This window comes from Canis lupus, chromosome X (genome assembly GCF_048164855.1).
Source record: "Canis lupus baileyi chromosome X, mCanLup2.hap1, whole genome shotgun sequence".
Taxonomy (NCBI): domain Eukaryota; kingdom Metazoa; phylum Chordata; class Mammalia; order Carnivora; family Canidae; genus Canis; species Canis lupus.
Window position 1 is genome coordinate 9,351,484 of NC_132876.1, and position 24,717 is coordinate 9,376,200.

At 37.4% G+C, this 24,717-nt stretch overlaps 1 long non-coding RNA gene across 2 annotated transcripts in view; it reads left to right on the plus strand.

Annotated features, from left to right (window-relative positions):
- The window catches only part of LOC140627506 (uncharacterized), a 145,254-nt gene that overhangs the window by 67,433 nt on the left and 53,104 nt on the right, over window positions 1–24,717 (plus strand). Inside the window, exons 3-4 of one of the 2 annotated variants that reach the window (XR_012026213.1) lie at window positions 12,485–12,730; window positions 13,566–17,220. This is a non-coding gene — a long non-coding RNA (uncharacterized lncRNA). Of the gene's footprint in view, window positions 1–12,484; window positions 12,731–13,565; window positions 17,221–24,717 lie in introns of those variants that run through there. The other variant, XR_012026214.1, reaches the window with a different exon arrangement.

Genomic DNA, 24,717 nt, shown 5'->3' on the forward strand with positions numbered 1-24,717 from the left:
CCATAGGGGCTTCACTTCATGAGTTCTTACAGTCAGTGGGGCTTATCACTTGGAACTTTAAAAATCAATGGGCTTATTAGCTCAGGGGGAGCTGGAGGACTATAGGAATCTGAGTTCCCACACTTAAAGAGACAGCTTAACAAAGCTCCACAGAAATATAATATAAAAGTGGGAGTTTGAAAAATGCCTGGGGTATACAGGGAAATTTATTTATTAAACTCAGAATGAGTACTGGAGAGGCAGGAATATTTAGGAGACTTCTCCAAGAACAAAAGAGCTGGCAGGCACCATTTTCATCCCCAGTCCCTAACCTAGATATACAAACATTTGCAGGAACCACAGCAGCTTGAACACTCTCCATCTAGCTTGCTCACACTCACTGCCCCTACACTCTTTTGTGGATCTTACCCCCTCAAACAGCCCTCAGCAGTTCCCCAAAGCTGCTGGAGGTCCCCTTTCATAATAGACTTGCACAGACCTGCTAACACCACATGCCCCACTCCCACATTCTTGTGAGGACCCTCCCCATCCAACAAACCCTTAGCAGGAGTCCCTCCAAAGCAGTGCCATAAACATGGCAGTGTGTAAGCAGCCCTGATAGGAGCCAGCACCACTCCAAAGTGACTGCTGCCCTGGGGAGAGGGGAAGATAACTACACACACCAGTTAGATTGCAGCTCCAGCAGTGGGCTGGGGGCAGACATCTGGCCTGGCTGTAGGCCCTGTCACCACCAATGAAAGCCTCCCAGGGGACAACACAGGGAGAGAACCCTACAGTTCAGTTCTACTATAAGTATGGTAAATGCCTGGTCTGATCCAACTACAGCCCAAGGTGGTTCTAGAATGTCCCATTAACTACGCCCGGCCCAAACTCTGCCCATAACAAAGAGAGGCACTGTAGTCAACTGGACTGAAGGCACTGTAGTCAACTGGACTGAAGACAAAAATGGTTCAACCACAACAGTAGGGCATACACAACACACATAGGTGACACCCCTGAAGCATCAGGTTCTGCTGAACTGGGGACACTGCACTGCAGGCCACTACAAGACCTCTTCTTCCTAAGGCCACCACTATCAAGAGCAGAAGATGTAGCTAACCTTCCTAACACAAAGAAACAGACACGGCAAGTTACACGAAATGAGGAGAAAGAGGTATATGTCACAAATGAAAGAAGAGGACAAAATCACAGAACGAGAGGTAAATAAAATGGACATAAGTAATATGCTTGATAGAGAATTGAAAGTAATGGTCATTAAGATACTCACTGGACTTGAGCAAGGAGCAGAGGTTCTCAGTGAGACCCTCAACAAAGGGATAGAAAACATAAAAAAAAAAACCAATCAGAGATGAAGAACTCAATAACTGAAATTAAAAACACACTAGAGGGAATAAACAGTAGACTAGGGGAAGCAGAATAGACCAGCGACCCGGAGGACAGAGTAATGGAAAGCAATTAAGCTGAACAGGAGAGTGAAAAATAATGCTAAAAATGAGAATAGATTAAGGGAAATCAGCGACACCATCAAGCATAATAACATTTGCAGTTTAGGGATCCCAGAAGGAGGAGAGAGAGAAAAGGGGGAACAAAGTTTATTTAAAGAAATAATAGCTGAAAACTTCCCTAATCTGGGGAAGGAAACATATACCCAGATCTAGGAAGTATAGAGAGCCCCCAACAAAATCAACCCAAGAGTCCACACCAAGATACATAGTAATTAAAATGGCAAAAATTAGAGATAATGGGAGAATTTTAAAAGCAGCAAGAGATAAGAAAACAGCTAGACAAACAAAAAGGTTAAGAAATTTATCACCACTAAGCCAGCCTTACAAAACATGTTAAAGTAGATTATTTGAGTGGAAAGGGAAGACCATAAGCAGGAGTAAGAAAAATAGGAAACACAAAACAGTGAAATTAAGTGTATCTACACAAATCAGCCAAGGGATTCACAAAATAAAATGATGTCAAGTATGATACTATATACCTAAAATGTAGGGGGGAGGATAAAAATTTAGTGCTTTTAGAGTGGGTTCTAACTTAAGTGACCATCAACTTAATGTAGACTGTTAGGTGCACAAAATGTTATCTTAAGACTAATCGTAACAAGTCAAAAGACTGGTAATAGATATGGAAAAAAATAAAGCAAAGGAATCCAAGTATATCAGGAAGAGTGTCAGCTAATCGCAAGAGAGCAAGAGGAGAAACAGAGAAGACCTTCAAACACAACCATAAAACAAAGAACAAAATGGCAATAAGTACATAACTATCAATAATTACTTTGAATGTACATGCACTAAATGCTCCAATACAAAGACATAGGGTGACAGAATGGATAAAAAGAACCAAGACTCATCTATATGCTGAGACTCATTTTAGACCCAAAGTCACATGCAGGTTGAAAGTGAAGAGATGGGGAAAAAAAAGTGAATAGATGGAAAAACATTTATCATGCAAATGGACATGAAAAGAAGGCTGGGGTAGCAATACTTATATTGGATAAAGTAGACTTAAAAAAAGAGACTGACAAGAGACAAAGAAGGACACTACATAATCATAAAGGGCACGATCAAACAAAAAGATATAACAATTGTAAATTTTCTGCACCCAACATGGGAGCACCCAGATACATAAAGCACCCCTTAACAAACACAAAGAAAGTAATTGATAGTAATACAATAATAGTAGGAGACTTTAAGACATCACTTATAACAATGGAGAGATCGTCCAAAAAATCAATAAGGGAACAGTGGCTTTGAATGGCACATTGGGCTAGATGGATCTAACAGATATATTCAGAACATTCTATCCTAAAACCATGGACTATACATATTTTTCAAGTGCACATGGAATATTCCCCAGAATGGATCACACATTAAGCAATGAAACAAGTCTCAACAAATTCAGAAAGATTGAAGGCATACCATGCATCTTTAAAGACAACAATGCTATAATACCAAAAATCAACCACAAGAAAAAATCTGGAAAGAACAAAAATACACGGAAGTTAAATAACTTGCTACTAAACAATGAATGGGCTAATCAAGAAATCAAAGAAGAAATAAAAAAATACACAGAGACATATGAAAATGAAAACACAATGGTCCAAATCTTTGGGATGCAGAAAATGCTATTTTGAAAGGTAACTTTATAACAATACAAGACCCGCATCAAGAACAAGAGAAAATTTCAAACAACCTAACTTCAAACCTGAAGGAGCTACAAAACCAAGAACAAATAAAATAGAAAACCAATAGAAGGAAGAAAATAATAATAGAGCAGAAATTTAAAAAAATAGAAACTAAAAAAACAATAGAACAGATCAATGAAACCAGGAGCTGGTTCTTTAAAAAGATAAACAAAATTGATAAACCCTTAGTGAGACTCAATAAAAAAAGAGAGAAGACTCAAATAAACAAAATCAGAAATGAAAGAGGAAAAATAACAACCATAGAACACCATAGAAACCATAGAAATACAAAGGAATATGAGAATACTATGAAAAACTATATCCCAACAAATTGGACAACCTAGAAGAAATGGATAAATTCCTAGAAACATATAAACTACCAAAAACAAAAAAGGAAAAAAATTTGAACATGCCAATAACCAGCAAAGAAATGGAACCATTAATCAAAAAACACTCAACAAACAAAAGTCCAGGACCAGATGACTTCACAGGTGAATTCTACCAAACATTTAAAGAAGAATTAATACCTATTCTTCCCAAACTATTCCAAAAAATAGAAAAGGAAGGAAAACTTCTATTCACTCTATGAGGCCAGCATTACCCTGATACCAAAGCCAGATAAAGACACCACAAAAAAAAAGAACTATAGTCCAATATCCCTGATGAACATAAATGCAAAAATCCTCAACAAAATACTAGGAAACCAATTTCAACAATACATTTTAAAAAAATCATTCAACACAACTGAGTGGGATTTATTCCTGGGTTGCAAGGGTGGTTCAGTATTTGTGAATTAATCAATGTGATACATCAAAAAGAGAAAAGATAAGAACCATATGATTATTTCAATAGATGCAGAAAAAGCATGTGACAAAGTACAATATCCATTCATGATAAAAACCCTCAGGGGTGCCTGGATGGCTCAACTCATGATCTGGGGTCCTGGGATTAAGGACATAATCCTCAATGGGGAAAAACTCTGCCTGCTGCTCCCCCTGCTTGTGCTCTCTGTCAAGTAAATGAATAAAATTTTTTAAATATTTAATTTATTTATTCATGGGAGACAGAGAGAGAGAGAGAGAGAGACGCGCACAGACACAGAGGGAGAAGCAGGCTCCATTCCATGCAGGGAGCCTGACGTGGGACTTGATCCCAGGTCTCCAGGACCATGCCCTGTGCTGAAGGCAGCGCTAAACCGCTGGGCCACCCGGGCTGGCCAAAATCTTTTTTTTAAACAAAACCCCTCAACTAAGTAGGTTTATGGGAAATATACCTCAACATAATAAAGGCCATATATGAAAAACCCACAGTTAACATAATTCTCAATGGGGAAAAACTCTGAACCTTTCCCCTAAGGTCAGGAACAAGACAAGGAAAAAAAAAAAAAAAACACGACAAGGATGTCCACCCCCAAAACAAAAAATCCAATTAAAAATGGGCAGAAGACATGAACAGACATTTCTGTTTTGGGGGTGTTGAGTTTTGTAACTTCTTAGAAGTAAAGAGACATCCAGATGACCAACAGATACATGAAAAGATGATCATCACTCATCATCAGGGAAATACAAATCAAAACTGCAATAAGCTATCACCTCACACCAGTCAGAATGGCTAAAATCAGTAACACAAGAAACAACAGGTGTTGGCGAGGATGTGGAGAAAAAAAAACCCTCCTGCACTGTTGGCGGGAATGCAAACTGGTGCAGCCACTCTGGAAAACAGTATGGAGGGTCCTCAGAAATAGAACTACCCTATGGTCCAGCAATCACATTACTGGGCATTTTACCCAAAGGATACAAGAACATTAAATCAAAGGGATACACGTGCCTATGATTAGAACAGCATTATTTACAATAGCCAAGATATGGAAGCAGCCCAAGTGTGTGTGCGTGGGTGTGTATGTGTGTATGTAATGGAATATATTCAGCCATAAAAAAGAATGAAATCTTGCCATTTCTTCCAATCTTCAACAACATGGATGGAGTTAGAGAATATAATGCCAAGTGAAATCAGTCAGAGAAAGACAAATACCATATGATTTCACTCATATGTGGAATTAAGAAACAAAACAAATGAGCAAAGAGGGAAGAAAGTGACAAACCTAAACAGATTCTTAACTATAGTGAACAAACTGATGGTTACCGGGTGGGGGGGGGGAATGGAGGGATGGGTGAAATAGGTGATGGGCATTAAGGGGCACACTTGTGATGAGCACCAAGTGTTGTACAGAAGTGGAGAATCACTATATTGTGCACCTGAAACTAATATAACACTGTGTGTTAACTAACTGGAATTAAAATGAAAACTTTAAAAAATAAGATGGTGCTGTGGGGATAGCAAAACATTTGGATGTCCTAGGGGTCAAGCAAGTGCTCATATTCTCATGCTCTATCACATCATATCACATTGTATCATGTTGTGTTGTTCCACACTATGCTATATTAATGATATGTTATTTAGTTGTATGTCAGAATGAGATATGACCACATTTGACAGATTTAGTTACCTTAAAATTTAGACCTTCTATTATGTCAAAAGCTGGGAGAAATATTAACATTGCATAAACTAGAAGAAGGACAGTATTTTCAGTATGCCAAGAAGATTCAATCGACAGTAAGAAAAAGACCAAAAGCAGTAGAAAAAAATTATTTTAATACGTGAATGATTAATTCACGAAGAAAGATAAAGCTAGTATTTAACAAATCTAAGTATTCTATCCTATGAAAAGGGATCTTTGTCATTCTGTTTTTGCCATGTCATTCAATAAATATTTCTTGCATGAATGAACAAATAAATGAAAAGATGCTCAGTGTCACTAGCAGTCAGGACCATGCAAATTAAATAACAATGAAATACAATTATCCTCACTGGTTCTGCACAGGTGAAGAGATCAATGAAATCTAATGGGATCCCTGGGTGGCTTAGCGGTTTAGCGCCTGCCTTCAGCCCAGGGCGTGATCCTGGAGACCCGGGATCAAGTCCCACGTCGGGCTCCCTGCATGGAGCCTGCTTCTCTCTCTGCCTCTGTCTCTCATGAATGAATAAATAAAATCTTTTTTTTTAAATGAAATCTAATATAATAGGATCAGGATAATGGGTGCTCTGATACACTGTTCATGGGAATCTGAACTCACTGATGCTCTAACAAAAACCTATGGAGAAAGGAAAGTTTATTCAAGAAAGGAAACTGAAAATATTAATTGGCAACTAGGGATATAGTAAAATCACATTCATATCAATATAAATTCTTACATGGAGTCTCATATAAAATAATTACAAAATAAAAGAAAACAAGTGGTTTTCAAGTCTATGGAGTGAGAGACAAAAATCACTAAAAAATTAAATCCCTCTATATTTAATTAAAAAGTAAAGGCAAACAAAAACCAGAATACTACGTGTTAACACCAAATATTAAACTAATTAGTATGAATCCACAATAATATTCCGCCTCCATTAAGATGTGAATCAATAGAAAGGAAAGATACCCCATTAACAAAGCAATGGGGGAAAATCACATCATTACTAATCAAGAAACACATATGAAAGAAACAATTTTATCTTTCAAAATACTTAGGATTACTGTTGATGATAGTGAAAGTTGGTAATAGACCATGGGTATTACAGTGTGAACTTTTACAGACCTTTGGGAAATAATCTGATGCTACATTATAACTCGAAATACCACTTCTACAGGGGAATTCATGGAACATCCAGAAAGAAGTTGCAATTCAGTGGGAGGAATACAATTAGCTGACAGCCTTTTGCTGCAGCACCTTCATAATCTGCTGCAACATTTGATCCAAGGTGATGCTCTAACCTGGCAGCTGACAGAGTATGGTAGGGGTACCAGGCTTGCCCATTCCTGCCTAACATAGAACACTTCTATGAACAATCACCACAATGCCTCTTTTGGGCTGGGAAAGACTTTCTCAGAGCTCCACCACGGGCTGAGAATTCCCCCAAACAAGTCTCCTTCTCTCCCTCTATCCTTTCACAGGTGTCTGACCTATATTATGGGGACTCCCTCCTTGCCTCCTCCTACGCCCTCTACTGTGTATCTTTCACAGGTACCTCCCTATAAATCTCTTGCACTTATAACTCCCTCTTGGCATCTGATTCCCACAAGTTTTAAACTGACAAAACCATTGATTTTACTTTGGGGAATTTATACCAAGGAAGTATTCCCAAATATGGAGCAAAGCTCTATACATAAATATCCTCATCTAGCATCATAATATCCAAAAATATGAGGAAAACCCCGATAATTTCAACAACTGGAAAACGGCCAAGAAAAACTTCAGAATATTTTGTAGCTGGTAAATTCATACATATGGACCATTTATAACAACACGGAGAATGTTTGTTATGTGAAATGTATAGCAAATAAAGTTGCACATGAAGTATTATTACAATTATATAAGCAATTAAACCAAAAAAGAACTAAAACAAAATCACATCGAAAACTGACCCAACCAACGTAAGTTATGACACAGGTCTGAATAGTTTTTTTTTAAGTTTTTTTTTTGATATTTTATTTATTTATTCATGAAAGACAGAAAGAGGCAGAGACACAGGCAGAGGGAGAAGCAGGCTCCATGCAGGGAGCCCGACGTGGGACTCCATCCTGGGTCTCCAGGATCACACCCTGGGCTGAAAGCAGTGCTAGACCACTGAGCCACCCGGGCTGCCCTGAATAGTTAACAATAATAAAAGGTTATGGTATTTTAGGTATTTGGTGATAAACTGTATTTTATTTTATTTTTTTAAACTGTATTTTAAAGATAGTAATACAATCTTTTAAAGAGCTAACAGTAACTCCAGTGCTTGAATTTAGTGGCAATTAATATGCTATAGTTCCTGTGAATAAATATAGTATAAAGATGTCAAGAATCTATCCCTGAGACTATCTGATGTTTATTGAAAAGGAGGTAGGATATTGTCTTGAAACTGAAAGGCAAATTTGTCTCATATGGTATGGGAGGCATGCACCGATTGAGACCAGCAGGTGAAGGTGAGCAGTGCTCACAGTTGTAATACACATTTCCTGTCCACCGAGCAGCCAAATCCATACAACTTTTCGATTATGTGTATCCAATGCTTCCATTTGATTAGTCCTGGGACATTTCATATATCCCCTTCCAACTGCTCTCTTTTCATTGCACTTTCCTCATTTTTGGTGTCATCTTAAAACTTCACTTTGGCCTCCCAGTATATTTAATCTCTTCTAATGTCATACTATCTTTCTTTGACAATATCTCAGAGCAGTACACAACAGTGACCATCTTAAAATTGGAATGTAAAATTTTTTTAGAAGATTTTGTTTATTCATGAGGGACACACACACAGAGAGGCAGAGACACAGGCAGAGGGAGAAGCAGGCTCCCTGTGGGGAGTCCAATGAGGACCTCCATCCCAGGCCCCGGGATCTCCGCCTGAGCCAAAGGCAGACGCTCAACCACTGAGCCACCCAGGTGCCCCTGGAATTTTAAATCTTTTAGTAACTAAACAAATGCTCAAAAAAGGTAAAGTTATCTGATTAAAGAATAAATCCAGGAATTCATGCTGTTCTATGAGGGCGTTTATGCGCCAGAATCCATTCAAAGTAACTGAAATATTTTTAAAGTTACGTTTCTTAGATGTTTACACATTCTTGATAAAATCCTTTGGTTCTCTTTTGAAACTCACCCCATAGAACAAAGGGTTCAGATATATAACATAACTAATACATTAGGATCACCTGGAGGAGTTGTTAAACCATGGGCTTCTGGACACTGCCCCCAGAGTTAATGATCTGGGTTGGGGAGAGCAGAGAATTGGCACTTTTAACAAGCTCCCAGGTGTTGTTGATATTGCTACTCTGGGAACCACACTTGAAGACCAGTGCCTTAGAATCTTATTTTCTACCCCTATTATTTCACTGAAATTGCAGTTGCTAAGGTCAAGCAGCCCACCTCCTTGTAGCCAAATCTAATGAGCACCTCTAATAACACCTAACATTCTCAGCTTGACCACAAGGCTTCTTGAAATAGGTGCCTGGGTGGCTCAGGGGTTGAGCGTCTGCCTTTGGCTAAGGGCATGATCCAGGTTCAGGATCGAGGCCCATCAGGCTCCCCATAGGGAGCCTGCTTCTCCCTATGCCTCTCTCTGTGTCTCTCATGAATAAATAAAATCTTTTAAAAAAGACTTATTGAAATAGTCTCCTCTGTTGGTTATCACATATTACCTTTCTTTATTGGTTTTTCTTCTTCCCCACTGGCCATTTTCCTCCTTATTTTCTTTCAAGGATACTCCATCTCTAAATGGAAATGTTTGGAGTTTCTCAAGTTTTGGTTCTAGACCTTCCTTTCTTCTCTACACCCTGTTCCTAGGTACGCTCATCTAGATCCATATATTTACATGCAATGGTTATGGTGATGATCCTGAATTAATATCTCTATCCTTTGCTCTGAAGTTAAAACTCATTTTCCTCAACTACCTAACTTGTTTCCATTTGGAGAGTCCATAAATGTCACAAGCTTAACTTGTCTGTTATAGAACACTTTTCTCTCCTAAACCTGTTCCCATAGTATTCCCTATGTCAATAAATGGGATCAAATTGATCAAACTCTCAAGCTAGAAACTAAGTCATCTTTGAATCCTCCTTTATCTTCTCCCTTTCTTCCCTATCACTTCCTACTCCATATCCAAACAATAAATAAGAACACTTGCTTCAACCTCTAAAATGTATCTCAAATCTTCTCCATCATCATCACCTTGTTCCAAGTTCAACACCTATTGACTGTATTACTGTAGCAATCTCCTAACAAAAACTTCTATCATCCCCCACTAAACATTTTCTTCACTATAACTGGATCACATCAGCCCCCTTGCATAAAGCTCACAGTGGCTTCTAATTATAATTAGAATAAATACCAATTCCTTTCCATGTCCAATGGAAGCTCTTGATAGGCTGTCCTCAGTCTACTTCTTCAATCTCATTTGGTCTCACTCTCCCCTATGTTTCCTAAATTCCAGCCAGGCTAATTGTCCTTTCAGTTTCTTTGCAAAGCACAATAAGTACATTCCCTTGTTAGAATCTTTGCAAACTTTCCCCCTTTTCCCTGGGATTCTTTTCTCCAAACTTGTATGGTTTTATTTCTTTTAAAAATTTTTTAAATTTAAATTCAATTTGCCAATATACAGTCTAACACCCAGTGCTCATCCCATCAAGTGCCCTCCTCAGTACTCATCACCCAATCACCCCATCCCCCCATCCACCTCCCCTTTGGCAACCCGTTGTTTCCCAGAGTTGGGAGTCTCTCATGGTTTGTCTTCCTCTCTAATTTTTCCCCATTCAGTTTCTCTTTCCCTTATGGTCCCTTTTACTATTTCTTATATTGTCCTTCTCCAATTGGCTTATTTCACTCAGCATAATACCCTCTAGTTCCATCCATGTGGAGGCAAATGGTATGTATTCATCCTTTCTAATGGCTGAGTAATATTCCATTGTATATATAGACCACAGCTTCTTTATTCCAAACTTGTATGGTTTTATTTCAAATATTCTCTATTCAGAAAGGCCTTTCTTGACTATTCTGACTAAAGGAAGATCACCTGTTACTCATCATATCAAGTCCATTGTTATTGCCCTCAGAGCACAATATATAACCCCTGTATGTTTCTATCTACTTGGTTACTGTCCATTTCTCTTCTAGAATGTCTACGAGGAAGAGACCTTGTCTATTTCATCCCTTACCATATTTCTAGAATCTAGTTCAGTGCCTGGAAATTAGTAGGCATTCAACAGTTATTTTATTGACTTTATAAATAATCTTTAAGTAAGTAATTAAACACTTATAAATGTATATATATTATAAAATTACAATTTTATGTGGCCATCCCAATGTGTGCTTATTTGTAAATTAATAAACATGGTTTTCCCATGATCGCTGGAGAAGTCCTCAGTATTCATTGTTAAGAGAAGTGAAATCTTCTCCAAGATGATGAAATTTTAGGAGTTCATACCTGAAACACACACACACTACACATACACACACAGGCATATACACAGAAGTTGGCCTTGCATATTGAGAGTAGAGAGTATAGGTGATCTTTCCCAATAATTTCTATATGCTCTAAATATTCATATACAATAATAGCTTACAAAAAAAAACAATAATAGCTTACATGTTTCTATGTATCAGGTATTTTGCAGAGTGTTTCACGTGTATTATCTTATTTAACCATCCCCTAAACTCATGATGTTGGTAACATTTTTGTTATTTTAAAGATTAATTTACTTATTTGAGATAGAGAAAGAAAGAGAATGAGCCAGAGGGGCAGAGGGAGAGAGGGACTCTGCACTGAGAAAGAGCCCAACATGGGCTGGATCTCATGGCCCTGAGATCATGACCTGAGCTTCATGAAACCAAGAGTCTGACAATCAACTACACCACCCGGGAGCCCCATTTTCTTTATTTTATACATCAATGAAACTGAAGCACAGAGAGGTAATGACTATTCCAAAGGTCATACAACCATCACATGCCAGAGATGAGGCTAATCTGACTTCAAAATCTATCCTCCCAAATTCCACAGTATACTTTCTTCTAAAGAACATATATTAAAAAAAAAAAACTACTACAACAACTAATAAACCTATTACAATGGTTACATTTCATACATTGCTCGAATCTCATTTACATTTCTGGGTATTTATCAGAGAATGTAGCTTTGCCTGGACCTCTCTACAGAGATGAAATCATTTCAATTTTATAAACCATGTAAAAAAAGGGCTGTTTATTTGTGTCTAATGAATGTCTCTGTGACAAACAAAGGAAGACTTGAAGCACAGATTGGGTTTGGGAGAAATAGTCTAAAGTAGCATACAAAAAAGTTAGAAGTTTCTCTTATGTCTTCTTTTTTAACATTCGTGTGCACTCTTTTATTGTTTTAAGTTTTTATTTTAATCCCAGTGAACTAACATACAGTGTTAGTTTCAGGTACACATTATAGTAATTCAACAATTCCACATATCACCTGGTGCTCATCACAATCATGTGCATTTTTTATTCCACAAAAAGCTTTACACCTTTTGAAGTCTAAATATATTTCAAATTACCCATGAAATTGCTTTAAAACGCTTACCTCCCCCCCCGAAATGTTCAAGTAAACTGATTCAAAGAATGACATCATGTATATCCTGTTGCTTTGCAATCTATCTAGTACACAGCACAAATTTGAAAAAAGAAAAGTGGCTGAAAAGATTCCTAAACTTTCCATTCTTTTATGCTAAGTAAAATGATTATCTGCTTTCAGGGTAACCTGCTCAGAGAAGGTGCAGAGGTGATGATAGCAAACCCTCAGGCTCCATAAGAAGTCATTTGTAGGAGCAACAGAGGAGAATGATGCCCCTGCCCCGGCCAGGCTGAGTCTAAAGTACCTGGAGTACACCCCTGGCCTACTCCTGCTCCCTGAACAGCCTCAACTCTTCTACAGCCTGTGCTTTTATGATGAGCAAATAAAAGCAATGATTTTTAAAATATTGCATCTGCATATCCCAAGGTAAGATAATTATCCACAGTGTCACACTTTATATACTTAAAAAAAAATAATGAGCAACCCTATAAAACTTTTCTTGATTTTAGAATCAGGAAAATGCTTGCCTTGTGGAAAACTCTATGGTACACTCTGATGTGGTCTTTTTTTTCTGTTTTTAACCTTTGCTGTTGAAGTTGTCACTTTTCCTGTTGGGAAGTAAGATTAAATTTTCACTTTGGTAATAATAACATCTCTAGATCATTTGTTCCTTTATCCTAGACAACTGTCTTTCCCTTTTCTCTCTATAATCTTTAAGCTTACATCTGATGTTTATCCTAAGTTATCTGTTGTCTATGTATATTTTTTTAAATTTAATATCTCCCCTCTGATACTCCTCGGAAGTGCCTAGATTACAATAATGAGACAAAACAAACACTTTAGAGCTATTTTAAAAACATGAATTCAAACCATTTAGCTCTATAAATCACTGGTGAATGCTGGGACCACAGAGGGGTTAAATTTAACTAGTGCATGGATCATTTTCATCTGGGAAATCCTCACTTCAATTTCAAGCTAATTTTGCTTCTAATTTTTTCTATATGAATAGAAAGTGTTTCTACTCTAAGAAGTTCACTACATTTGGAATCATTACATACTGCAAGCTTCAGAATTGAGAAGGATTTTTTTATTCTGACCTTTTTGGGCATGTGTATGGATTGGTTTTATGAGTTGTTCTTGAAGAGCTCACAATCTGGAACCTATTTGCCTATGTGCCTAATTTTAAAACTTAGACTCATATAAAAACAAGAATTCCCATTAATTTTGAAGACTTCCAAGTTATACTGCATTGTTTTTCCAGGTTTACTGTTCCTGAAAGGGTGACCATGGAGGATGATTTGAGAGTGGATGAAAGTTTATTGATGCAGTTCTGTTTTTTTTCTCCCTGCGTGGTATAGAAAAGAGCAAAGATACTGAAACTTGACAAATTTCTTGGCATCTGACAATAAAAACTCTATATCACCATATCATATCAACAGACAGAATAAACTTTTCCACCATATTAAACCCCTACCATTAAGAGACTAGTTTGATTCTGACAATATCAGATAGTCCCTCTTGTTTGTAGAGAAAGTTCATTTTACTATTAACAATGATATTCAGTGGGGTCATTCTTTTATGTTGCTAATGCATTTATTTATTTTAAAAAATATTTTATTTATTTGAGAGAGTACAGAGGGAGAGGGCGAGGGTGAAGCAGACTTCTCGCTGAGCAAAGAGCCCAACACAGGGCTCGCTCCCAGGACCCTGAGATCATGACCTGAGCTGAAGGCAGACATTTAACTAACTCAGTGACTGAGCCACCCAGATACCCCTTGCTAATGCATTTTTTTAAAAGATTTTATTTATTTATTCACAAGAGACACAGAGAGAGAGAGAGGCAGAGACACAGGCAGAGGAAGAAGCAGGCTCCGTGCAGGGAACCCAACGTGGGACTCAATCCCGGGACTCCAGGACCACGCCCTGGGCCGAAGGCAGGCACTAAACCACTGAGCCACCCAGGGATCCCCCTTGCTAATGCATTTAATACAGAACTCTGCATTTTAACAACTTCTACCTTAGGAGGATCAATTGAATGGTATAGATAATAGTCTACAGTAAGACAACAAATGAACAAATATGTGAATTCTATTCCATAGCTTCTCTATTAAGTAATTTGATTTCTCTAAAATTATGTAGTTATTAAGTTTGTTTTTATAATAAGAATCTAAGTTTTTTTTAAAGATTTTATTTATTTATTCATGAGCAACAGAAAGAGAGAGAGAGAAGGGCAGAGACACAGGCCAAGGGAGAAGCAGGCTCCACGCAGGGAGCCCAATGTGGGACTTGATCCCCGTTCTCCAGGATCAGGCCCTGGGCTGAAGGCAGTACTAAACCGCTGAGCCACCTGGACTGCCCACGAATCTAAGTTTTTCTGATCACCATTTCCCTTTGCTAAAGCACAATAAGGCATTGAATTAAAGCACTGATTCTCCATGGGTTTCCATTTACCATAGTTTGGTCAGTAAGTATAGCCCAAGTGAAGGTCTTTCTTGGCTTCCACTGTACCTCCATTTTTTTACTCACCTCCATCCTCATCCCCAGCCTTGTTTACATGTGAGTGAGAGGAAAAAGAATAGGAGATGCAATCAAAGATGTAATAAGAAGTCTTTCCAAGAAAATACAAGTTTCAAGTTGGCTGGCATAGCTGCAGTATAAGAAAGATATAGGGAAGGGTATGGTGATATTCAGAAGTCTATACATGACTAATAGCTACCAGAAATCTTCAGAGGGACCACAAAATCAAGTTTGCTGTTTTAGGATGATCATTCTGACATCACTGGAAAGGATAAGATAGGGATGAGCATAAATTCCAAGTGTTCATACTTAGATTCGACAGGTATTTATATACGAGACAGTATTTTCCCTGTATTCATTTAATCCTTATCCTGCCTGCCACAATTCCGGATTCCAGCCATTCAATGAACAAACCCATGCAATGTTATGTCTCTTTCCTTTTGCTTATATTATTGCTATTTAAAAATGTACCTGAGGGATGTCTGGGTGGCTCAGTCAGTTAACTATCAGCCTCCAGCTCAGGTCATGATCCTAGGGTTCTGGGATCAAGCCCTGCATTGGGGTTCTTGCTCAGCAAGGCATCTGTTTCTCCTTCTCCCTCTGTCCCTCTGCCAGCTTGTGTGTATTCTCTCTCAAATACATTTTAAAAATGTACCGGAGATTTGTTTTAATCAGGTATAATAAGACACACAGACATGGAAATGACTGTCATGGTGGAAAAATTCATTCATAGTTCCCTAAAAACAGAAAGTATGGTATACCACATAGTGCCATATGGGGAAGCATCAGGGCCAATCAGGAAGTAGAGAGAGTGGGGAAGACATAGACAAGAACCTTTTTTGTTGTTTCTATGGGAAAGGCAAAACAAAGCAGGGTAAGAAAGCTTGGAATTGGCTAGTTTGAATAATTTTAGTGAGCTCTGGGATATGGGGGTCACCCCTATTTGTCTGGTACCTGGCCCTGGAGTGAGTAGGGCAAATGGACAATGACCTAGAATATAGGAACTAGAAAAAGAAGGTAGCTGGGGAGTCGAGGCTTGGGACTGGTTGGCTTGCATATAAAGGGTGAGCTGTTTGCTAACTGTAGGAATTAGCTAACACTAGAAGGGGCAGTCCCTTCCCAATGGTCAGCAAGGCCCCAGAGACCACGGTGTCCAGAATACAGAAAAGAAGGAAATACAGTTAATACAATTTCCTCAGCCACTCTTTCTTTACTATGAATGAAACAACTCATGATTCAAAGTTTGATTCAAATGTGTCTGCTTCTATCAAGTCCTTCCCAATCCCTGCAGTCAAAATTAATTGTTCTCCCCTTTTCGCTGCCAAAGTCTTTTGTTTAGAGTTCTTTTTAAGTACATACAACAGCTATGATCTAATAATACAGGTGTGTATGGGTTACTATCCCCCACTTCAAAAAATAGAAAATATATTTTGGGTAACAAATATTTATAGTAAGGACCTAAACAACATAATGTGACATGAAATCCACAAAAAGTGTTATTAAAGTTGCCCCAGAAAAAAATAATAAAGTAGCCCCAGAACAAGGAAGAATTACTGGGAGTTTCTTATCAACAAAACAAGATACTGAGTTTATACTTAGAGAAAGAATCAAGTTTATACCTGTAAGTCATAAATGGGAAAATGTAAGCAAATAATGACAGAGTCAGCAAAATGTCTAATTGAAAGTACAATGCCTATTTAGAAGTAAAAAACTTAATGAAAAAAAAACTTAACTGAGTGAATTTTTCCAGTACTTAGACATCCAACTGTTGGCTTGACTGTTCTGTTTGCTTGTTAATTATTGAATTGGGAGATTTGGCATTATATAGGCACAATCTCACCTGCGGACCACACTACGCTTGAGATGTGATCAACTCTTAAAGCACTGAATTGAACATACTTAGTAAATTTGATTTAAAGAACTCTAAAAGAAGTTGTCTGGGTGCTCAGTCGGTTAAGTGTCTGACTCTTGGTTTTGGCTCAGGTCATGATCTCAGGGCCCTGGGATCAGGCCTGGTGTTAGGCTCCATGCTCAGCGGGGAGTCTGCTTGAGGATTCTCTCTTTCTTTCTCCCTCTCCTCCTCTCAACCCCTTCTCAAAATAAATAATCTTTTTTTTTAATAATCTTTTTTTAAAAAGAACTCTAATAGTATTTACTAGCTGTGATTCTGGTCAAGGATTATAGCTATTTGTATACTACTGAATAAAGAACATTCCTTCATGTGGGAAACCTGTCCTCTTTGTTTTTTTTTTTTTAAACTTGTCCTCTTTGATAACAAGGATTCAGAAGGCATGTACATAGAATATAGCCAACAAATGTGACACATGAGGAAGACATCTCCCTACCCAGAATTTGACCAGTGCTTTCTAATGAACCAATATATGACACTAAAATAAAATAGTAATAATAAGTCCCATTATACATCAATCTAGTCAGTTGTAAGGATAGAAACTTTCTGTAAATAAATATTTATTGGATGTTAAGTCAAACCCTATGTCTTACACATAGTTCTATATGAACTAAAAATTAATACCAGCAGTTTCTATTTATACTGCAGTTTTTAAATTTTACAATCATTTTCACAACCTATTATTTTCCTTTTCAGTTGGCTACACATAACGGTTTAGGATTTATGCCAATTAGCCATGGTCCATATGGATGTCTTGATGCGCTGTGTTTGTAAGTAGGTAGGAATCATGCATGATACACTGCAAGACATTTAATGCTAAATATGATCTGCCATTATAGCAATGGTTTCTTCTTGGGCAGAAGATAGGTAGGTGGATTCTTTATTCTTTCCTAATTCAAGGTGGTACAAAGGAGGCTATTGCCAGGGGACAGACTTAGCATGAGAACATGTGATAGAGAAACAAGAATCTATATGATGATTGGGTTTTTTTTCATGGATTAAAAACACAAGTGATTCTTGGCCTGAAGGTGAGTCACAGATGGACAGGGCTCAGATGGCACATGAGGATACAGAAGTGAGTAAGATTCCCTAGTGAGAATTGAAAGTGCATCTTGGCAAAAGATGAATTTGTCCCCTATATAGTGGGGTCATTACACACAACCCTTGCCCATCCTTCCATCTGGTTTCTATGTCAAATAGCATTAATCCAGTTTTTAGTGGTCTGATTCTCAATCAGTCCAAACATAGCAAATATCCCAGACCTATACTGAAATATACACATATATGGTTCCATTTGTATGTAACTGGTTGAGAGTATATGAGAGGTAATGCTCACATCACTGAAATGAATAAGTGTGTGTAAAAAGAAATCTCATTCTTATAACTTTTCCCAATACCCTTATCATTTTATCTTGAACACTGAACTCTTATCGTTGAAAGAATTATGCACGTTAGTGAAATAATTACTGCATAAAATGGAGAAATTAAGAAGTGATTCAGTATTTAAAAAAATATGACTGTTGAATCACTGCTTAAAGGAACAATAGTTTACTTCCTTCAAAGGGAAAAACAACCCAGAATTTAATAGTGACCAGACTTTCTGTCCTATAGATTGAGAGTTGCTGTACAGCCATACTTAGCCAAGTAATAATATCAAGGTCATGTTACCATTATTACTCCTAGATCATTAAAAAAATGGAAGGTGATTAACCCAAAGTGATGTACCTTACTGAATTGTTTTCAGTCTCTGCTTATCTTTATGCTTCACTGTTGGATCAACTTAAAACGAGGCACAAATCCACTGAAAGTCTCCTTAGATATAGGCTTGTCCCAAAGAAATGAGAAGCTACTATAAAGTTAGCTTTATATGCGGATCAACCTGAAGGAGAAAATCAGCCCAAGATTTTGGATGTTTTATAAGTCATTTTGAAATTTTGGAGACAACCTAATAATTGCAAACTATTATTGAAGTATCACTTAATTGACTATAGGAAGTTGTTCTTTGGGGACACCTGTGTGGCTCAGTCAGTTAAGTGTCTGCCTTCGGCTCAGAGTCCTGGGATCCAGCAGTGTTGGGCTCCCTGTTCTTCCTCTGCTCCTCCCCCTCCACTCGTGCTCTGTCTCTCATGCTCTCTCTCTCAAATAAATAAAATCTTTTTTAAAAAAGAAAGTTGTTCTTTGATAGCATCCCAGTGACCTAAGCAAATTAACCTCCTCTCCTCACAAATTGTATCAGTTGCACTCAGAGACTAATATACTGGGGAAAATTGGCTAATAGAATGCATTATTTCACAATATGTGAACATACACAGGCTGCCAGACATGAGCATTTGTGGAGTTCTTTTTGTATGTAAAGCCTTGAGCTAGTTGCCATGGGGTGACACATGAAGTAGAAAGCATACTTCCTCTTCTTGACATGTTCAGTCTCATTGAGTCAGAAGAATTCATATTCATGGGAAAAAGTGACTTTGGAATTAATATCTAACAAAATATTAATAAGCAGGAAAGAAATGGTCCACAATGAGAAGGAAAATAGCAAGACATAAAGTAAGGAATGCTCAAGAGTGACTCAGCTTTTATTGAGTCTTTGGTACCTGTACAGGAACTAAACCCTGAGTGGTGTTATACTAGAGTTCCATCAATACTTTTGAGCAAATGGAAAGAAACAGCAGAAAGCTATGCTGGCAGTCCTTCAAATGAAAATATGCTCACTGATGACATGGTCCACCTCATATCTAATGTGAACAGATTGTGGAAGGTCAGAGGAAAATAAAAAGGATGCACAGAGATAGAACCAGCTAGAGACCTTAATTAAAGCAATCCCACTTGGCTGTTAAAAAGAAAAGAAAGAAGCTGCCTCAAATAAAAAAAAAATATTTCTATAATAAGGATTCCTTTAAAAAATAACAACTTTACCAAGAATGTAATATAACATTAGCCTAATCGCATAGAACTTTGACATACAACAGTATATCCTTAACAGCAGTTTTACTGAGAAACATGCTGATTTTTTTTTTGCTCACCAAATACAAATAATCACAAGCATAATGTTTTTCTAGAGTTAGTACTGTGTTAAATAAATGCACTTGGTCAGTCATTTTCCCTTGTTAGCGTCATACTTCTGAACAGAGACAATTGAGAATGGATGTAATTACAAACTATTCACATAGTTTGTACAGAACTATTTTTAAGCATTCATATTTCAATCAATAGTGCAGAAGGGAACTATGGTAGAAATATTTTCTATTCTGACTATATTTGCATATTTGTGTCAGTTGCTTGATTCAAACCAATTAGACTACAGTTATCTATGAAAGCCATATGGTGCACAAATAAAGCACACAAGACCAGTTAAACATCAAAAGTGTATCATTTGCATAGTTAGAAAGGAACACTGACAAGGAATATATTTATTATTCAAGGACTATACTACCTAATAGAAAGTACAATCTTTATATTTTAAATCTATATGTACTGAAGCAAATGATTACTCTTCAAATATTTGTCAGTGTTGTACTAACTTGGGGCAAAGAGCATAGAAAATGAGTGATGCGAGGAACACGATTCAAACAACTGTTTAAATAAGCTTGTGTAAATTGTGTTTTTCATAAGTAAATCAATGACAGAATGACCTTCTAACATTCTACTGGAATTTCTGATTTAAACTTTTCTAGTAGGACTATTCTTATCAACACTTAAGGATATAATTGTCACTAATTTATTTAATTATTCTTAGGACATTTTTCTTCTTAAAAAAGTCTGATCTAAAATAAACATATAAAATATAACTTTATTTTAGTGGACTGTTTTTTTAAAAAAGCAAAACAAAAACACACAATTATGTTTAGGTCATCTGAGGCCAATGGAGACTGTGGCAGAATGATAGCCACCGAAGATGTCTATGTCTCAATCCTCAAAACTTGTGACTATAGGGATCCCTGGGTGGCGCAGCGTTTTGGCTCCCGCCTTTGGCCCAGGGCGCGATCCTGAAGACTCGGGATCGAATCCCACGTCGGGCTCCCGGTGCATGGAGCCTGCTTCTCCCTCTGCCTATGTCTCTGCCTCTCTCTCTCTCTCTCTCTCTCTCTCTCTCTGTGACTATCATAAATAAATTAAAAAATTAAAAAAAAACTTGTGACTATATTAATTTACATGGTAAAAGAGACTGCAGATGTGATTAAGGTTGAGGGTCTCAAAATGGGGAAATTAACCTGGATTATGTGGGTGGGCCCAACATAATCACTAGGCTCCTTTTAAGAGAGAGACTGTAGTCCCTAGAGTACAGAGTAGGAGATGGGGTGATAGAAGCAGAGAACTGTGTGTGTATGCGGTGAAGGGAGAGATGGAGGAAGAGAAGGAGAGGGAAGGAGAGAGAAAGAGGAAGCGGGAGGAGTTGAGAGAGGGAGAGGGAAAGAGAGAGATTTAAAGATGTTCTCCTGCTGTCTTTGAATATAGAGGAAAGGGCCACGAGTCAAGGAATGGGCAGCCTCTAGTAGCTAGAAAAGGCAAGGAAATTAATTCTCCCCTTAAACCCCCAGAAGGAACACAGCCCTGTAGATTCATTTTAAAATTATGAGCTCCTTAACTGTAAGATAATAAATTTGTGTTATTTTAAGCCAGTAAGTTTGCATCAATGGGAACTAATATAGAATCTCTTCCCATGAAAGTTTTAAACTACCACTTAAAACTTTTCTTGCCTCTTCAAATTGTGCCCTTTTCAACAGACACATCATCAGGGGAGTGACTTGGTCACTTACACAACACTTTCACCTTGGGATATCCAATACATCTATATGTCTTCTGGTCCTACTGAGATAGTCACTCATATTTTTTCAAATAACTCTCCTTAATTTTTAATGTGTGTCATGATATACTGGACACAAAAAATATCAAGACATTATTATTTTCCAATATTTCAGAATTTCATTTTGCTTATGCCATAGTATGAGACCGATCACCTTACATGCATGTGCCTCGTTCAAGTTTGCTCGTTACAATATGCATGTATAATCAGACTTGTAAATTTGAATGTGAGCTAGCTTTGAGTGGACTTATATTTGGAGTTAAATTAGTCCTTTAAAATATGGTTCTTCAATAACTGATGATAAATGTTCAAACAGTATTCTCCATCTCCCACAGTGTGGAGCACATAGCAGAACTCATTAAATATTGGTTATAAATAATCAATGAAGTAATCTTGGAAACACAAATGGAAGAATTTGAAAAATCAAGGCATAGCCTCTTCGGAACCATTTGGTGATCAAACTGCTCGTAAAATGTAAATAATACTTTAAAAAAAGCCAACAGACATAATTTTTATCTTCAGTTATACCATATTAATTTATAGAAAAGCTCTTCTATTATTCCCAAATTCATATAAACTTTAATCTTTCCATGTACTATTTGTATAAATGATGCTCACTAGCATTCTTGATGGATTTGGTTTTGGGGATTGAGCTCTGTCTTTATAAGATTGATTAGTGTCAACGTTCTTCCAATATTATTATGGGATGTCAAAGAATTAAGTCAGTCATCTGTCTTATCACCAAAAGGGGTGACACAAAGGCTGGATGCCACCGTGTCAACCATTTTGAAAAGGGATTTCTGAATTAGAAAGGAGGACAAATTAGAAATGGCCTTGTAGGTCCCTTCTAATCTTGGAGTCTATGATTCTACTCTCTAGCTTAAAGATGGCTATCCACATGTATTATAGCATAGTCAGCTTAGATTGCTTAGCTGTTGTCACTAATCACCATGGCTGAGCTATTTCTGTACCATCTTATCATCAGATTCATGTAGGCCTGGCCATGCAGGAGAAATATTCTCATCATGAGTATATTCAACTCAGAAGGGATTCCCTTCAATTTGCTCTTTAACTTTTGTAAGACAATTTCAAAATTATGAAATTACCTCAAGTGCTAGCAACAGGATATTTTCCTGGGCAGAATGAAGAAGATGCAAGAACACTGTCTTACAGTGGAAACTCAAATTCAGCATTACAAAACACTATGGAGGATGTAAATTGGGCTGTCATTCCCCTCTGGCCTCTATTCTTAGTCACAAGTACATTCCTTAAAGAACGTGTCATTTCATAGAAAATACATCATTCTATAATCACTGAATCAGAGAAAGTTAATGGACATTATTTTGGATCAAAACAATACAGCATTGCTCTCTCTTTTGTGCTGGAAGTTCTCAGTATAGTAATTATTTACAAAGAGGAGAGTAGTCCTTATTCAAGGAAAAGATACTATTGTACTATTGTACAAAGATACTATTGTACTATTGTCCTCATTTGTGGTCAAGTGTAGAGGGCAATGTAGGAAGAAGCCATAACCGAAGGCTGTCCTGTGTCTGAATCCAAAACAGTTTCATATGTCTTTGAGTTTTACAATCTTGATATAATTTATTTTTCTTCAGTATAGAACTGTCAAAAATATGTATTAGTGTAATTAATTGAGAAATACTTAGGTACCAAAGCCCTAAGTATTTCTCAATTAATTACACTAATACAGCAAAAACCTGGGTTTTGTTAATACCCTATAATTTCCCCCCTCAAGGTTGAGGGTTTTGCCTCAAAAAAGGTTCTATTTCTCACTGGAAAGCAAATAAAAACAAATTCAAAGCAAACATAACCGGGACCTCTTTAGGATTATTTAAACACTGAGACATTATTCACTAAAATCCCTTCTAACTCCAACCACCTGTGTGTATGGGGAAGTTATCAGTTAAATGTCTGGTTTGCTTTAATGCATTATTTATGTTATATCATATTAATTAGTAACATGATTATTAGGATGCCCAAGTGCCATGTTGTTTTACATTGTTCATGCAGCTTTATTTTATCTTTCATCACTGACCCAGACTTACATATATGTCACATATTAATATTAAATGTACTTATTAGCTTTGTAATGGGAACTTTTCCCATGCAAATTCAAATTGAAATAGCCACTCAGAGATAAAGAAGGAACAAGAGTCTAAGAGGTTCTTAATCCATTAGCCATTTCTCTCTAGGCTAAAGAAGGTCTGAGAACCCATATCCTGCCAGTATTGTATAATTGGCAGACATGGAAGCTAGCAGGTTTGGCCAGGTCTGATTGAGAAAGTCATGGTTAAAAAAAAGAAAAAAAAAAAAAAAAGAGAAAGTCATGGTTGAGGAAAAAATTTGTGACTTCACATTCTTCTATTCAGTTCGAAAGAAGGAGCTGCCAGGATTGCTAACAACTATTTTACATATGAATATAGATTTTCAATTGACTTCCATTTCAATAATTTATTATACACATTCCCATGTAATCAGGTACACAAATTGGTAAGTAGCGGAATTAGTATTTGAACAGAAGACTTTCCAATTTAAAATCTCCTGGTATACACAAAACAGCACACGGCCCATCTAGGGCCAGTTCAAGTTTTTAGCTTTCTTCTAGTTTGCATAGAGCAAGATTCACCTTTTGGTGTGTGAGTTTTGACAAATGCGTAGAGCCATGTCAGCACCACCACAGACATAGGGGAAAGGCTCTACAGCTCCCCTCAAATCCCGTCAAGATGCCTCTTTGGAAAGAAACCTTTCTCTGAACCTAATCATGGCAAAAAGAAAGAGAGAAACAGAAAAAGGCAAGAAGAAGGGAGGGGAGGGTAAAGGGAGGGGGGAAGGAAGATCCTACTCCATTCCTCAGTTCACAGGTGAATCTTTCCCTTTGTCCTCTGGCCACCAAGAGACTTTTCTAGGAGTTTTCTCTCTGAGGATTTCTAGGACTTGGGACAAAGCCAGGAGATCAAAGAGGAAAACAGCAAACTATCAAAAAACAAAACAAATAAAAAGCCCACAAAAACAGGAAAAACCCCATGGAGCTTGTGCTCCACATTTTGAATTCCCTCTCCAGACAGCCCAGTTACCATACTTTTCAAAGTCCTCGGGTAGTTGCTTTTTATATTCAGCCCAGACTTTTTTTTTTTTTAGTGGTAATCAGTGGGAGAGGGGGGC